This window comes from Zalophus californianus, chromosome 3 (assembly GCF_009762305.2).
Source record: "Zalophus californianus isolate mZalCal1 chromosome 3, mZalCal1.pri.v2, whole genome shotgun sequence".
In the NCBI taxonomy this organism is placed as follows: domain Eukaryota; kingdom Metazoa; phylum Chordata; class Mammalia; order Carnivora; family Otariidae; genus Zalophus; species Zalophus californianus.
The window spans coordinates 40,259,743-40,279,036 of NC_045597.1; positions in this window are offsets into that span (position 1 = coordinate 40,259,743).

A 19,294-nucleotide genomic window follows, 5' to 3' on the forward strand; every position below is an offset into this window, starting at 1 on the left:
TGGTTCCAGCTGTATGGTTATTTGAACTACAGCAGGCAGACACTAAGGATCTGCAAAGGAAATCTTTGAGATGCTGCATTAATGGGTGAATAATTCACCATGGGGGGGTGGAATAAGGACTACCATTTCAGAGATAAATGAAACCTGGTCCCAAAAAAAGAATTTTTCATTAAAAGTAGCTGTCAGTAGTGGTTTCCTTTGCACTATTTTAAAAAGGTAAGTTCTGCATTAAGTTTAAGAAATGGACAGCTCTAGAATGAAAAATACTTTTAGAAATATGAAATAATGTGAAGGTTGAGGTTGGAGAAGTTCACCTCTATTAGATTCCCACTCTACCATTACTCATTCATACTTTTGGGTGAAATCTGGTATTTATCATTACTAGATACATTCATTATTCATTCATTGCAACATTATTATGTTGATTAAATTGACCTAATTTGAAAAAGCGAACAAACTTCCTTGAAACCTGTCAAGGAAATTTATCAGTGTTCTCTTATGACTTACCTTAATTGAATTAAATTTAAAAACTGTAAAAAAGACCTGAATAATCTGGACATAGATCTAGTCACTATTTTATGAAGTAGACAGTACCTTGTTTAATTCTGCATGCCAGCAAAAAGGAACTTAAATTTAAACAAACACAGAATATTAAAAATACTTTGTGTTCTATTAAGTGAAATTGACCTTAAGCCCTATGATCCCTAGATAGGATTACTAGCTAATAAGAATAAACTTGGTATTTCAAGGAATAAAATGTACTCACTGTTAGATAAGCAATAGATAAATTAATTCATGTATAGTGAACCCAATATTCTAATAGGAAACTTTACAGTCCTCAGCCACACATTTGCAACATTTGACCAGCAATTCAGTGGAGTAAGGATTCACCTTAGTGAACCATCTGAGCACATGACAAACTCTGTCTCAGTATATTATCAAGGGTGGAGTTTCCATCGCTAAACATTTATTTATTATGAACCCTGAAAGTTTCACTCTCCAAATATCTCTCTCTTAAAATATGAGTATAAATGAAATGGGAAAATCTTTGTGATCTCTTAATGTATTTGATTTATTGGAAAATAGCCAATGAGCCAGTGAAGAAGGAAGAGCACAAGGACTTGGAAGGATTTGGGAGAAAAAAGAAATGAGAGAAGCAAAATGTAACCAGACAAATGCCTCTGCTTAATTATTTTGCTAAAAGCTCATTCTTTTTAGACTTTTTCACCTTAGATAGTGAATATTTTGTGTGAGTGAATGTGTGTGTATGTTTAGTGAAGAATCAAAAATCTGCATTGAGGGAAAGTGCAGGGTGGGGGAGGCTTTGAATAAACTCTCTTCTCTGTTATCCTAAGGCAGTGCTTTTTTAAGAATTTTCATGTTTTGGGGCACCTGGGTGGCTCAGTCATTAAGCATCTGCCTTCAGCTCAGGTCATGATCCCAGGGTCCTGGGATCGAGCTCCGCATCGGGCTCCCTGATCCTCAGGGAGTCTGCTTTTCCCTCTCCCACTCCCCCTACTTGTGTTCCCGCTTTCTCTGTCTCTCTCTGTCAAATAAATAAAATCTTTAAAAAAAAAGAATTTTCATGTTTTTAAATACAACTGTCCCATTCTGTTAAAGAAAAATAAATGATACAACATTTTTTAAAGTGGTAGAAAAAGCTGGAGGAAACTCAATGAGAATAATTCTCCATGTTAACCACTGTGAACACCTAGATTTTAAAGTAACCTTTATAAATATAGAAGAAAACAAAACAGAGGCATAAATATATAAGAAAACAAAACAAGACACTCTGATATGCATTTCAAACAAAACAGAGGCATTTCAAAGGCTGTTACCAATTGTGACCTGCCATACTGTCTTGGTCAGTTGAATTGCATTTTGCCCCTGAAGCCATCTATTTCAATTATGGAAAAAAGAATAAGAAAGAAATGAATATTTAAATAGAATAGAAAAAATGTGTAATTTCAGATTGCAAATTTTTGTATTCTCCTCAGATAATTTACTCAGAGCACTCAGTTACCTATCCTATTCCATGCATTGCCTTGCAATATATATACTATATCTCAAAGAGCTACACGTGTATATACAGAGTAATAGCTCAACTTCCCTGATACATTTTTTACATTTCTTTTCTTTCTAGCCTGCTGTCTGTTGGTTAGCTTGGGCACCTGGGTGGCTCAGATGATTGGGCGTCTGCCTTTGGCTCAGGTCTTGATCCCAGCATCCTGGGATCGAGTCCCGCATCCGGCTCCCTGCTCCTTGGGAGCCTGCTTCTCCCTCTGCCCCTCTCTCTCTCTCTGTCTCTCATGAATAAATAAATAAAATCTTAAAAAAAAATTCACCCCAACATGGGTAGACATTTTGTCTTATTCATGGTCAAGGCTGAGAAGAGCCAAATTTCTGCTCTGCAGCCCACCTGTGGCTTTTACTCTCAATTCTGGTTGAAATCTGGATTTCAAGCCTTTAAAAATGGATTCTAGAGAACAAGAATGATTTGGCTTCTATGTGAGGCCTCATTACCCTAACATAAGTAATGTCCTGTTCCAAGGAACAGGTTTAACAGTATGACATGTCAACACAATATAATAAAATGAAATTTGTCTTACTTAGCACATGGTAGGTTGCAAAGTGACAGAAAATGAACTCAACCTAGCTTAATCAAAAATGGTTAAATTGGCTTAGAATATGTCCCTCAATTATTTCAATTAATACATATGTATACATATATGTGTCTACTTATATTTAAAAAAACAGATGGAAAGGGCAAGAATGAAAGTTGATTTCAAAAGAATTGCAAAGAGAATCTTAAACTCTACCTTTCTTCTGCGGCTTTATTTGAAGATTTCTTCCTTTCTGCTTCTTATTTTTAATTTCTGCTTTCTTATTTCTGCCTCTCTTTGAATACTGGTTCATCACCTCATTGCACATTATTTCTCTTCATAAGGCAGAAACCATAGCCAACGAAACACAGAGCAATCCCAAGTCTAAAACTCCTAGAAAAAGTAATTGTTTCTTTCCACCTCCTCCTCCTCTTCCTTCATTTGTTTAGTTTGGGCCAATCAAATATAGGAGACTGAATTTTTGGGAAAAAATAGCAACTTCAGGAAAAACAATATGGAAGAGGTAGGAAGAAGAGAATGCCAAGAAAGATGGTTTGTTTTTGCAAAATGGGGAAGTGTTCTGGAGAGAAGAATAATAGAGATGTACTAAAATTTACCAAGTTGGTGTTACCCACATAGGAATAGGAAAGCCGGGGCGCCTGGGTGGCTCAGTTGGTTAAGCGTCTGCCTTCAGCTCAGGTCATGATCCTGGAGTCCCAGGATCGAGTCCCACATCGGGCTCCCTGCTCTGCAGGGAGTCTGCTTCTCCCTCTAACCCTCTACCCTCTCATGTGCTCTCTCTCTCTCACTCTCTCTCTTAAATAAATAAATACAATCTTTAAAAAAAAAGGAATAGGAAAGCCTTTATCTCTTAGAAATTGATGAGCATTATAAAATAATTATGTTGGAACAATTTATAGAACATTTATATAAATGTCCAACATAAAATTTAAAAATGGAAAAGAATACAGGGATATGCATTTCAAAATATACATTATAACACTTTAATATTGCACATATGTATGAAGCAGATCACATATTGCTTTTCTTCAAGGTGTAACTAGGAAAATGAAACCACTCAACACATTTAAAGCAAAGAGAACCTAATAAAGAGAATTGGTCACACCAGTAATGGAAAAGCTGAGCGACAAAACAGGGACAATGATAAAATGTAGATGTCAGAAATGACGGGGAGTGATTAACTCTTTCTGGCCAGAGGTAAAAAGGGAAGAGGCCATGTTACTTATGCTAAGGGGAGAGGGTTATGTGTGACAGCTATATTCAGGCCGTCTGTCTACTGAGAGTTAGATCCACTCAGGACATGTGGGCTTTGCCGGAGGTGTCACTGGCACAGTGATAAAATGCTGGCAAGGGGAAGAAATGCTCTGGCTTCTTCCTTTCTTTCATTCCCCTGTCTTCCACCATGGCTCCTACGGGCCAGAGTCAGAGGTCTGCTGATGTGAGAGCTTGGAAAATGAACCGTCAGGGTCAGGAACCCTATCTTATAAGCAGAGAAACAAATAGTGAGGAATGGATCTTAAGGGCCTATGTTTCTCTTCTTCTTTTCAGAGTGAGTTTGTAATAGAATGACTTCATTGCCTTTTTTCCATCTAGCTTGTTTTTACTAAAAGATGGTTTATAACAAGATCCTAGGTGTACTAAAAAGTGTCTATATCTGACTTCCTAGAATATAGTCTAGTTTTTAAGTGTAAACATTTAACAGTCTACTTATATAAATTTACTTCAGATGTGTTCAATTGTATTTATTTTTAGTTTTTGCATCATAATTTTATTTCAAGGAAAGTAGTTGTCCTTTGTATGCTTAAAACTCTAGAAGTTCACAATAGCAGCAATCAAGAAATGAACAGACTGAATGAGTACAAGACATAAAGACCTGTACTGAAAGGTGACTTACAAAGAAATGAGTATTGAAAACATGACAGTCCTTGAGGGCAGGAGAAGGATCTGAACAGCAACACTGTTGTACTTGATGATATTTGTTTCTTCTGCCTGGTGCTGAATAATTTTCTTGCTGATGTGTTCAGTGAAAAAGACAACAATAATCCTTTCAGGATTTTTTTCATTTATAATACAGAATGTTTGCTTACCGGTGATTTCCTATCTAAATTGCTCTGATATGAGAAATGCATGTCATAACAATCATTTCCCTTTAAACATGGGTTCAATTTAACACTGTCCTCCTTTGTGGCAAAATATTTTGTACCAACATCGGTTGCTTAAAAAGAGAAGCTTCTGTTTCTTTTCTTTCTTGTCTTAATCTTTTTGTGATTTTTTTTTCTTCCTTGAGGTTGAATGGCCAACAATATGAAACTTCAAACTGTGAACAGTATAAACACTGTGTCCTTCTGAACTGAAAAAGGAGAGGGGTACTTTTTGCTTTTTCCTGACACAGTTTCCCCACTATCTCAGTTTCCCACTGTCTCCTAGAAGAATTTAGAAGCTATACTATGGTAGGGCTCTCTCTTCTTTCTAACCTAACCCTTCCTCCCAAATCATTTTCTATCTCTTCAGCATGTTTTATTTCTTCATAGTGTTTAATGCTATTTACCTTACCTTATTTCCTTGTTTATACAGTATTTCTGTCCTGTCCCACTGAACTGTGAGCTTCTTGAAGGAAGGAAACTTTTCTTGCTTATCATTCAGTCTCCTGGGTCTAGAACTATGCCTGACAGATTCCAAGTGTTCTTTAAATACTTGTTGACTGACAAGGAGGAAAATAACATACATGTCATATCTAATGCTTCATGTATAGCAAAGGATGCGTATTAATCTATTATTAATGTCCTTTAACACTCAGAACCTTACTGAAGATTTATTCTACTAGCTTGAGAGATTCTTAAAAATAGGGACTTGGCTTGAAGTAATTGTATAATGTAACCAGGAACACAGTGACTAACATATAATGGGTATTCATCAGGTGTGTATTGAATGAGAGAATGCATGAATAAGTAACAATCTACTAAGCCTCTTCCGAACATTCACTGATTTCATTGATTGATTCATTCAACAAATATTTGAGTGCTCTCTATATGCCAGCATCTGTCTAGACACAAGGGCTACATCAATTAATAAAACAAATTATTTGTTCTCATGTATCTTATGGATAGATTTTAGAAAAAAAAAACAGCAGCTAGAAGATTTCTTAGCATATTTGTCTAGGAATTGGTGGCCAAGTAGTGATAATAGTTCATGTGTTTTTAGCCTCTCCTGGAAGGTATGGCAATGTATTTAAAACTTGATGATCAGTTCCTAAATTTGAGACCAAAGACTTCGGCGGCCTGGTGAGCAGCAGCTATTATTTTTTGGGTGAATGTTCTCCTAAGTGGAACATTACTAGTGAGATATACAGCATTGTCTTATCAAATTGTGGGCCATGATCCAGTTAGCAAATTGCAAATCACTTTGTTTTACTTTGATCAAACTTTTTTTAAAAGAGGAAATAACAGAAAAGTCTAGAATAAAGCACAGAATAAAGTAATATTAAATAGAACAAAATAGAAAATTAAGAATGCTGACACCAACTCACTTGCCAAGGGTTAGTATTATTTCCTAAAACTTGTATTTAAGTATGTGTGTGAAATGTTATACTGGCTCACTAGGTTATAAATTATATTTATTGTAAACTGAAGTGAAAAACAAAACAAAACAAAAAACCTGAGCCATTAGGTGCTAGAGAAACAGGAACAGGGTCCTGACTCTAGGATAAAGAATGGGCAGCAGAGCGCTTTCAGGGCTCAGGGAAGGATTACTGGCCTTGGAGGTGGGAGTGTCCTGAGTAAATCTCCCACATCCCACGAGACACACACATCCAAATCTAAGGAGGTGAGGCAGAGGTGATGAAATGGTGTCTGATCCTATAGATGGGGAAAACCAGGTGATGCCTAAATGTACTATATGGTGCGGGGGGTGCAAGTGCATGAACAAGGTGATGGATTGGGGTGCAGTGGCGTAGAGAGGATAGTGAGAGTTGTGGTTACAAGGAGGTAAAAAGAGAGGGTAATTACTTTAATAAGGCAGAACTTTTGAGGGCATTCAGAACTTGCCCTAGACATGCTGAATTGCAGTTTCAAATACATATCATAGGGCATGCACGATTGAATGATCCAGCATAGGATTTTAATAGAAAAAGCAAGGAAAAGGTTTAACTGTATTTGCTCTGAAATAGGGGTAAAAAGTGCTGATGTTACACATAGCTGCTGTTTTCAGATCAAAATTGGCTCAGAATATGGTTGACATTAGGACCAATCTGAGTTTTTTGCATTTGTAGATGATTCTGTGTAATTTCATGGGAAAAGGTTTGATGAGCTTGAGAAACCAGAAATAAACTAGGAACTAGCAATTTACAAACTGTGTTACCGGAGTTTATTTACTAACATTTCACATGAAAACAAGAGTGCTTGGCTTATCTACCTCCAGGGCTTCTGAGAGCATCAAATGAGATGATGTGTGAGCAAAGCACTGGTTGTTTTGGGAGTAGGTATTATTATTACTCTTATTATTATTTCTTCCTAATGGGTGAGTGAACATACAGTAGCAGAGATTTGGGAAGTAGCTTTACACCAGGAGAATAAAGTCCTGACACTCATGATAGAATAGAAGGTTGTAATAGAACAAATCTTCAGTTCTGGAGACTGTTAAAAAGGACAGTAAGAGCAGAGGATGAGAACATCCAGCTGAAGGAAAATCAGTTTCTTCTATCCTTCCTTCCTTCCTTCCTTCCTTCCCTCCCTCCTTTCTTTCTCTCTCTCTTTCTTTCTTCTTTCCTTTTTTTTTTTTTTTTTGGTAATTGTTTTAGGTTCTCAATGATATATACACATAAGGATCTGTGTAAATATTTTCTCGTACTTGGGGATCACATTATAGTTTACATTCTTTCTTTTTAACCATTTAAACAACAACACAGTTTCTGGCTCTTATTTATTTCTTCTACACTTGGTTACTTTGACATTGATCTTAGAATTTTTAGTTCCTTTTATTTCTATTGTGAATTGTCTTCACTATATGGAGAAACCATATTTAGCCACATGGAAGATGGTGACTTTTCTTAGAAGACTTGTAATAAGTGCTTTCTCTTCAAAAGGCTGTTAATGAATATTTTAAGGCCAAATGAAGAGGGCCTTGTAAATTTTACTTTGGATGTTTAAGGGAACAAGTGCATCTAGTAAAAACATAAAGCTAAGATTTTTTTCCTTATCTTTTCTTTATCCTAAGCTACTCTAGGATGGGCATACCACTTTAGTCATCTTTTTAATTATATGCCCTGAGGAGGTAAATTGTACTTTGCAAATACCTGTTGAATTACACAGATGTGGATAAATCATCCTACAAAGATTTATGATTTGCATTTTTTTTCTAAAAATTCAAACTCAGAAAAATACTTCTAGATATTTATGCTTAATTAATGAAACTGTGATATTCTTGCTTTGTATTCCACAGACATGAATAAAATAGTTCTAAACTGAATGTTGGACCACGAAGTCAGCATCTATTTAGCATGTAAATCACTTGTAAGTATGACTTTCAACCATACAAAGAAGACTCACACTGGCCTTTTCAGGGTACTATTTCTTCCAAATCTAGTTCACATGCTGCCGAAACAAGCTAAATGCACACCTAATTGGACAAAGTTCACAACAGTTGGAATAAATTGTATTAAAATGGTCCCTTACCTTTATCAGCAATGTGATGAAATAATAATAAAATAATAATAGCCCTCATATTTCCTTCACCTTTTAAATTCAAATTTAGTAAGATACTTTAATGTTACTTTTGTGGATCGCTAAGAGTAACATTCCAAAGTTGTGTTTCTTAGATCTTAAAACTCTTTTTGCCATGTCTAATATATATGTTTGAGCTATTTCTTTGGAAAATGTCCAGTCCTATCTAAATTCTATTAAGATTCTTAAATAGAAACTTGTAGATTTATCATATTAGCAATGTGTTTTCATTAGACAAAAATCCTCAAAGATTTAAAGTCAACCAAAACTTCAAAGTTTCCAGTCTGAAGAAGAGATCATCTTAGGTCATTCTGAGGTTCTCGGTGGAGCACATTTATTCACTGATTATACAGATCATCTATCATCCAGAATAGTAGTTCCCTCACAATATCCCAGTGACACAAAAAGGAAGTTAATTTTGAAAAGTCATGAGACCTACTTAGAGCTGCACCACATCTTTGAAGTCCTGATAGAGATCTGAATAAAATTTCCGCTCTGGGATGCTGCATTTGGCAATCTACAACAGCAACACAATTTTGTGAGCCTCTTAAACTGTCATCATCTGGTGAACTCGAAAGAAGTTTAAGTTCCAGCAGTGATCCCATTTAAAGTACTTTTTCCTCCCGAGGATTTACAGTTTGGGAAAATAAAAAAAAAAAAAATCACTCCATGATTCTTTACACAGGACAGCAACCTGAAGAAAGATTAATTTAAACCATTTCCATGTGGTTCTGTATACAAAGTTCGGTTATTTATCTCATAAGATTTCAAAATAAAAACTTCATATATTTTCTCTTTCTTTATTTCAATATATGGAAAATCTTTCTTTTGTGTAGAATAATTACTTCTGTAGAATATCATGTAGTAAATGTCTTACTGTTCCTTAAATTACATATATAGTGTACTGATAATGATGAAATCGATGAGGATTCTAACAATTGGACATCGTAGGGTTTAAAATACCATACTTAAAAATACAATGACATTTTATTATAATGAAAATCAACTTACATTTTAGAAGTTGTAATCAGTGTGTTTCTTATTAAACAAGATATAAGTACATATTAAAGTAAATAAAAATAAAGTTGAATTGCTCATAATTTTCCTATATTGAAAAAATATATCTGGTAGAATAATACTTTGGGATATTAACCTAGGTCATTTTCCACATATTACCATGTACCTCTTTTATCTTCCACCAAATAGCTCATTTTAAAAGCCAAGGCTAGAAAGTTGGATTTAAGGAATATCATTAATTTTATAAACAATAGATTTAGAGTAGATTAAGAGTCAGGACTTAACTGAACTAGATAATAATGCTCTAGATGGAGAAAAAGAAAATGATTGAAGCAGATGTTAAGAACCTTGTTTCTAATTGACTCTAAGAAAGAATGGTATTAGAATACCCAGATAAGGGTGCCTGGGTGGCTCAGTCATTAAAGGTCTGCCTTCCGCTCGGGTCATGATCCCAGGGTTCTGTGATCCAGTCCCACATCAGGCTCCCTGTTCAGTGGGGAGCCTGCTTCTCCCTTTCCCACTCCCCCTGCTTGTGTCCCCTCTCTCGCTGTGTCTCTCTCTGTCAAATAAATTTAAAAAAAAATCTAAACAAAAAATAGAATACCCAGATAATTTGGGCAATTGAGAGTCGGGTCCTCTGCCTGAGCCCTCCAGCACACCTACCCCCAAAGCAGCCAAGTGTTCTTGCACAAATGTGGTAAGGAATGAGTAGAAATGTCTTTGTGAATTGTCTACACGGCTATGTCTGAGATGGACTTCAGAGTTTCCTCTAGCTCCAGTGTGTTTTCCTTGTACCTGAGAGTACCATTGACTTGTGCCAAGAGCCACTGAACTTGATACGTTTTGCAGTCTGTGTGAGGAGGAATAAATTGTGAAATGGGTGGAACTCTAAAAATCAGCTGCAAAAGTAAGTCTGTGTAAATCAGTAAGATTAGATGATAATACACCAAAAAATACAATAGTCTAATGTCCCAAGCCCTTGCAACTTTGACCCATGCGCAGAAAACTGAAGCAAGCTGGCATAGGAGGGATGGGAAGAAGTTGAACTGACTGAAAATAAATCCGCTGTGCGCATAACGGAAGTTCACAAAATAGCAATTTACATTTTGAAAGATGACAGTACATTTTTTATACAATCTATGATTTTATTGGCTTTGTGTTTACCAGTTATATATGTGTAACCTATACTCTAGTTAGCATTAATTTTTAAGTACACGTTATGTGCATAATTTTATCATTTGGATAGCGACATCAAATACTGGCACGTATTATGCTGGAATTACGGTATGATGATGTGGCAAAACTGGGTGGGTATAGAAGGGAAAAAGGTCTAGCCCTTTATTCTGGAATGGAAAATGATGCTGTGGTACCATGCACAAAACAATAAGCTAGAATTCTTGTTTTACATTATCCAGGTGTCTGAAAGAGCTGCTCCTTTACAAACTGCAACATCAACCTTTATTTGTTCCTCTAACCTTTCAGATAAAAGTTATTAACACAACCAATCTTGAAATTATTTAGTATTAATGATATATGAGGATTAGCTTTTAATCTAAGAAGCTACATAATTTAATATAACTAAATGACTTATTGCCTACCAATACGGTCTGCTTAATACTGTCATAATCAATCATAACTACACTTTGTTTCTTTGTTACTTTTTCTTCCTGGCAGTACTTCCTCCTTTAGTAATCATGTACTCTTTTTTAAAGTTTCTAACGTAGCAATTTCAATCATATTCTGTTTCTATTATGGTGCCTTTCCATATAAGAAAACTAATAAACTTCATCATATACTGAATATGAATGGAAAATGCTAATGTGTTCACTTTTATGTATTTGGCCATTTCATGTTACCTATAATTTATGAGTATTTTATGTGGAAGTGTGTGGAAACTGAATACCAAGTCAGCTGTGGGATCACTTATACAATGAAGTAGCTCAAAGGGTAACAATTTTTAGATATTTTGCTATATTTGGAGTGCAAAATAATACATAAGCCAATATCTTAAACATATTAGTGACTAGATTCATATTTTTTATTAGTATCAGGTTTCTTGCTGGTAGCTTTCCAAAATAAATGTTTATATTCTGAATATTTTTCCATATCTTATGGGAAGCTTATGAGCAATTTGTGGTTCTACATGTATCTTGTCTAGCACAACCTTAATATTTTCTATGGATAGTTGGAGTTCGTCATCTTTTTGCACAATTGTACATCACAAAATTTCTGAATAATTCACCAGAGACTGTCGAGTAATATGTAACCTTTCAGGTGGCCCATAAAGTGATGGTAAATGCATCAGTTGTTCATTTTTCTAATGTATCAATAATGTTCTATTTAAGTCACGGTAAAAGGAATACATTATCAAACTAAACATTTCAACAATTTGATTAATGAGAAAGATTATGGAGAGTGTAAATGTATATAGATGTTTACTAACATGCCATAATTAAAAAAACAAGCCGAATATTGGTCATTATGTTTAACATTGATTCTAGTTAGCATCACGAAAGGGAACACAGTCACTAACACAAAGTCTTGGAATACAGCCAGTCCAACAGCCGTGAAGTTACAGTCCCAGCTCCCCTGGACTGTACAAGTGTAAAAAATGGATGACAGCAGGATACCTGGCCAGGTGTATGGTGAGCTCAAGTGGGGAGATCTCAAATAGGGCAAGCTGAAGGAACACGCTGCAGACATTGAAGAACAATTTCAAGTAATGAAGCATGGCTACAGAATACTGGGAAATAATATCAGGGGAAAGACTGGCCCAGTGTGGAGCAATCAGAGCAGCGAAGGTGTGCAGCCAGGTGAAGAAGCAGCATTTCAGATTGTAACAGCTCTCGTAAAGAGCAGCCGTTCTCCCAATCTGAGAACACCAGCCACCTGTATTCCTTGAATAAACATGGCTGATTTCTTGCCTTACATTTTTTTTAAAGGTCCTATTTATTCATTTGAGACAGAAAGATACAGAGAGAGAGCATGAGCAGAGGGAGAAGCAGAAGGAGAGGGAGAAGAAGATTCCCCATCAAACCAGGAGGCTGCCTCATCCCAGGACCTGGAGACCATGACCGGAGCCAAAGGTAGACACTCAACCATCTGAGCCACCCAGGCGCCCCTGTTGCCTTTTATTTTAGTAGTGTTAAACATTTTTTTTTTAATTATGAAACAAAATCCTGTCGATGGTATTTTTACCAATTATGCACAATGGTGTCTAATTTTCAAAAGTTGTTTAGGAATGACTAGCATAATATACAAACCAACCATACAGCATGTTTAAATATGTGTTTGCAGGTGTCCAATGATACAGCAATCCCACACAGACAATAATTTTGTTAGGGAACTTTCACATATTGAGGATATTTGCTTTGGGAACTTTCCTGGAAGGTCAATAAATCTGTGACTAGCAGGATAGAGTGAAGTAGTTAACAGCAGTCTTAGGAGTCAGGCCATCCAGGAGTTGAAATCATGTCCCTGACAATTTACACAATTTAGCCCTGGGCAAGTTGCAAACCTCTCTTAGCTTCAGTTACCCTATCTGTATAAAGAGGTCCTCACAGGGCTGTAGGGAGTACAATGTACAGCAAGTGTTCAACTGTGTCTGACTACATAGTTATTACTGTGAGATGTATAAATATTTTTCTGAATGGTCTGTATAAAAGCAATGAGGATTCTGTAGTTCCCATGAGCAACATTGCTGCCTGAAGGGTATGTGTGGAATCCATGAAAAATGCGGTGTATGTTCCTGTCGATATTACTGTACATTTCTTAGGTGAAGATAAACTCTAAATGGTGAAGAAAAAAATCGGTTCTGAAGGAATACTTAAATGAATGTAGATAAAATTTCTTTAGGATTGATATTTAAAACTAACTTGCAACTGAATTCTATGAGGTTCTTGCATTTTCCATCTTTATGTATCTGGTGCCTAGCCTAGTGCTTAAAAAAATTTACTTTAGTAAGTAAGTAGTTGTAGCCAGAATGGATGTATTGTGCCTATAAATCAACCCCCAGGGCCTTGAGTTAGTTACTAATAGAAATCATTTAATAAATTTTGGCAGGAGATTATGTCTTTTTGTCTTCAAATATTATAAGATGTGCTGTTAAAAAATAACCTTGCTTTATCCCCACATAATTGAAGGAAACTGGGCTTTCATTTCTGAATTATATCTCTAAAGTATGATACTATTTAAAATAATTGAATAATCTCCAGTTTTCCCTTTACTTTGGGCAAGGTAAACCATACCATTTTCTAATCATTTTTCTCTTTTAGTGAATTTCTTCACGTCCCTGAAGATCCATCTTTGATCTAATGAAATTTTCATTTGCATTATTAAAATGTCTAATTGCTTTTTCTCCTAATCTATGGCTTAAAGATTATATAATATACAATTTATAATTTTTCACATTGATATAGCAATACTACATGATCATCTAGCAGCTTTGTTTTACATACAGTAGAAATTTATAACTTGATCCTAATAAATAAGTCAAATAATGGCCTCTTTCAGAAAGCAATTTTTTTTAAAAAAAAGACATATTTTGAGTTGCATCTGTATGCTGTATGATACTTTCTATCAGGTTTTGGAAATTGAGAAATTTGATTGTGGAGATTAAATAGTTTACTTTAAATTTTACTTTTATTTCTCTTGTATGCCCGATTTACCATATTAAATTTTGTGCTCATTGTAAACTAAGATTTTGAATCTTTGACTTCAAGATTCTCACTGTTCTTAGTAGAAACTTCTGATGCTTTGAGGTAGGCAGAAAGATTAAGGACTCATTGAAAATGCCGGTTATCTGGAGACTGGTAGCCTATTGAAAATTCTAGGTGATCCGTTTAAAAGCAAATACAGTGATTGGAAGAAATGTCTAGTTCAAACAAGAGCTCTCCTACCATTTCCACTAATATGGCTAAACTTTATTTAAAGATGTTTAGTGACTTTGCCATATCTACCTCATTAGTAAAACTTTTCTACAGTTTGATTGACCTTACTGTCAAAAAGTTTTCCAAATATCCAAGATAAGTATAATTTTCTTCAATTTCAGTCCAGCATGGCTAGTTTTAACATTAGCATCTATTATTAACATTCCTTCCTAATCTTTGCCAGATTCTTATAATGTCACCAGAAATCTTAATGACCTACCACATTTTGTTTCTGAATTATTTTTCCTAATTTTTAAATGAAAAATTATTGTAGCTTTTATAGTTTTCATAGCCACCTTTTAATTGGTTTCTATCCTCTTGATTCAACTTTGTAATGACGTAACTGTTCAAAATTCACAGTACTGTAATTTTACAGAGATCATCTATGGATTTCCACTTTCTTGTGATGCAAAATGAAGGCATATGCCATGAAGGAACGTCTTAAAATTCTGATTACAAACAGATTTACAAGTAGACCAGGTTAACCACCCTACCATACAGCACTCAGTGTTGTGCCTCCATTGATCAATCTATATATCTTTTGTGTCCACAGCTCTATCAGGCTTCCTGGATCATCCCAACAAGCTCCTATATACAGGCAGATCAGAAGCTGCATCCTGAGGCAGCAACTGTGAAAGTATGCAGTTGAACCCCTTTCTGGGAGAAACTGGTAGCTGAGCATTCTTGCCTGCTCTCTCTGCATTGAATCTGGAGAGACTAGCTCTCAGAAGTGTTTGTGTGCCCATTTGATATGTTCCTGTGGGAGTCATGAATGCAAAGCTCCATTGGCTAGTCCCAATAGGTGATTCAAGAAACATCTCTTGGGTGGCAGCTGCAAAAGTTGGGGCGCTACATGTATTGACAAGTTGCTTCCAGGAAGAAGCTGGAGACTTGATTTTATTATTGATTAAAGCAAAGAGAGGAAGGTGGGGGATGTGCCCACTGGCTCTTTCTGGCTCCAGAGAGGACACCCCTCAGTGCCTATATGGAGACTAATCATGAGATGGACTCTCAGGCAGCATCTGAGTAGTATGCAGTCAAATCCCTTCCATGGAAAATCTGGGAGATGGGTGTTTCCTTCTGCTTCCTCTGTGCCAGAGGGGATAGCCCGGGACAATGCTCCCACACCCATTTAACAACTGCCTTTTTGTTTGCTATAGTCCTGGGAGACTTATAAATACAAGTCTCATTGGCTCTCAGAGCTAGATGACTTGGGAGCCCATTCCTCGGTTGGCAGTCTTAAAGCTGGGGTGCTTAGATGTGTGGTCCAAGTACTCCCTCACTCCTCAGTGGGAAGCTGAGAGTGGGAAGTTCCCACCTCATTGTTCAGGTGCTGTGCTGGAGTTGGAGTTCAAGGCGAAGAGAGTGTGTCTGAGCCTTTCCTACCCATTTCATGTAGGTATTTTCTCAGTTGTCCAATATGTAGGAGTCAGTCAACTAGTTTCTGGATTTGTTTCAGAGGGAACTGATCTATGTGTAGCTGTATATTTGGTGCATCCATGGGAAGAGAAAACATCAACAGGATCCTGTGTCACCATGTTGGTGACTTCCCCTATAGTTTTAATTTCTTTTTCTTTTTTTTTTTAAAGATTTTATTTTTATTTATTTATTTGAGAGAGAGAGAGAATGAGAGATAGAAAGCACGAGAGGGAAGAGGGTCAGAGGGAGAAGTAGACTCCCTGCTGAGCAGGAAGCCCGATGTGGGACTCGATCCCTGGACTCCAGGATCATGACCCGAGCCTAAGGCAGTCGCTTAATCAACTGAGCCACCCAGGCACCCCTAGTTTTAATTTCTTTTAGGCAAAGAAACTGTTTTACATATTTTTTAATAGGATCACATATACTAGAAACTCAGTAAGTTTTGTAAAATAAATGTATAAATGCATGCATATATTTTATTTGGAGTCCTCATATAACACAAAGCCAAATGAAAACTAAGCTATTTTTGCATGACTCATGAACTAGGCTGTCTGCTAATTCAAAGGCAATTGATAAGGGGCATGAGTAAAAGCTGAGTTTAGATTAAGTTTTAAATAGCAGGAATATAACGTAATATCAAGTAATGCAAATTCTTTTATCTTCTTTTTAAGGAATTGTTAAATATGTATATGTTTATGTGAATGTTAAGGCAATATACAAATTTATTTTTCCACAGTGAAAATTACCATAATTCTATGCCTCTAGTATTTACTAGCACAAAATCAGTATGTAGTAAAGTTCCCGATTTTCACTTTTGTGAGTTCTTTCCCTTTTTTTAATAAGACAGCAAATGATAATTACATATATATGATAAAATACCTTTGGCAATGTGCTTCATTGAATCAGAGATATCTATTGCTTTGTCATTCCAGTGTTTAAGAAGGGGAGCATCTATATAAAAATAAATGTTCCTTAGTATTACTTTTTCCTCTGCCTTTTGTGTTGGACCTATAAAAGCCTTCAGTAAATATTAGAAAATTTTAGTTTTTCAGTATAAATACTTGTCATTGTATAACTTTTGATAAGAACGCTCCAATTTATAAGTATAATAAAATAGCATTTTACCATGATACTTAAAATCACATGCAAGTTAGACTCCACATGAAATAATCTAATAAAATCAAAATGCGTGTGACCAAAGAAATGCTAACAAACCACTTCTGTTCAGTTGTTGACAGCTAAGCATGCTACTCATTTTCAATGCCATCTGTAGTCTATCATTTTTTCTATTTATTCCTACTATGAGACACACTAATTAAATTCCCCTTTGCCTGATTCTTTTCATATACCACATGAATAGCAGGTAAAGTCAATTTGTGAACGTATTGTCCTTGACATAGTGTAGAAGTGTTTCCAGCTGGAACTGATTATGTTTATTCTTCTGTGTTAACCAGGTAAAAATAATCTAAAAGATAACAATAAATAATTGCAGCACTAACTTTATTTAAATTTGTTCTGCTACGTTATGGAACAATGCAGATAAATAACAAAAGGATCTTTCACATTGTCCAAAGAGTGTTGCCGTCGCTGTAATTATTTTCTTGCATGCTTACCATGTGCCCTCTGCAGCAGGTGACAGGTAAATGATTTTAAAATATGAGAAAATCAAACTGAGATACTCGTTATCCTTTGAGGAAATAGATTCAGGACTAGGATGTGCAAGTCTTATACTCCATCTTCCTGAACAAGGCAGCATAGACACATCCTAGAAGGTCAAGTTTTTTAAAAATTTTATTGTGCTTTTCTTTTTTTTTATTGTGGTAAGAACAGGGCATGCGAGGTCTACCCTCTTAAATCTTAAGTATACAGGACAGCATTGTTAACCATAAGCACAGTGTCCTACAGCGGATCTCTAGAATTTATGGAATTTATGCATCTTGCACAACTGAAACTTTATACCATTTAAATATCAACTCCTCATTTCCCCCTCTCCACAGAGGGCAATCTTCTACATTCCGCTTCTATGAGTTTGACTATTTTAGATACCTCATAGAAGTGGAATCATGCACTAGTTATCCTTCTGTATCTGGCTCTTTTCTCTCGGCATAATAGTCACAAAGTTCATCCATGTTGTCGCATATGGGCAGTGTCTCCTTTTTTTATGGTTGAATAATATTCTGTCAAATGTAGACACTACATCTTCTTTATTCATTCATCTGCCAATGATATTTCGGTTGTCTCAATATCTTCACTATTGTGAATAATGCCGCAATGAAAACAGGAGTGCATATATCAACTCTCAGAGACCCTGATTTTAATTCTTTTGGCCAAAGACCCAGAAATTGGGATTCCTGGATCATACGGTAATTCTGTTTTTATTTTTTTTTTGAGGTAAACTTTTATATAAACCTGAAAGAAGCATTTGGGCTTTCTCTCATATTCTTAAAGATGCAGTTCTGGCAGGCTGGGCACAGTGATTATTTTCAACATGGGAAAATGTTGGTCTGCAAACATGACAGAATCTGTAAACTATATTTTGGACAATGTGAGAGCATATCTACCTATTATAGGACTATTATTGAAATAAGATAAGTACATTAATTATAACATACAGTCATACGTATCATATATGGTGTTTATGTATCATATATACTTTATGATTTTCATATACATTTTAAAAACCTGAGTAACAGAAGTATTTTATAAGTGCCAAATCTCATAAATTAAATTCTAAAGTGAAATGACTAGACAACTCTAATCACATGATATTTTAAATTTCAGACAAAAGTACCGAAAATCTAGAAAACTAATTCATTTGATAGAGGTGGAACAGTATGCTATTATATTTAAACTCATATGGGCCTGGGAATTTTGAACAGAGAATCGGGATAATAAAAAGAACCTCTTACACGTGTTAAGTGATATTAATTTGGAATATACACATAACAATTTAAAGAAAACTGCTTTGGTATTTAGTGTCTCTTACTGAATGTCATTTCATAGAAAATGCACTGTAAGTAGAAAGTAGCATCAGGACACCTGGGTGGCTCAGTCATTAAGCGGCTGCCCTCGGTTCAGGTCAGGATCCCAGGATCCTGGGATCGAGCCCCGCATCGGGCTCCCTGCTCCGCGGGAAGCCGGCTTCTCCCTCTCCCACTCCCCTTGCCTGTGATCCCTCTCTGGCTGTGTCTCTCTCTGTCAAATAAATAAATAAAATCTTAAAAGAAAAAGAAAGTAGCATCTTTCAATCTTTAATTATTAGAGGCTTATAAACTTTAATCCATAAAAACTTTTCATAATATATCTATATTAATTTCCATTTAAAAAGAAAAATAGATTAAATGATGCATGGTGTATTAAAACATTATCATCTGTAATTTATTTCATCATGTAATAAGTTTTCTTATGAAAATCTTAATCAAATCTATTTTAATTGTTTTCATTGGAAGCTAATTTACAATTCAAGGGAAACTCTATATACAATGTCTGGGAGGGAAAGATACTTTATGAAAAAATAGGTAATGCTAAAAAGATATTTTAGCATTTTATCAAATGAAATGAAGATACAGAAGTGGAAAAAATAAATTTA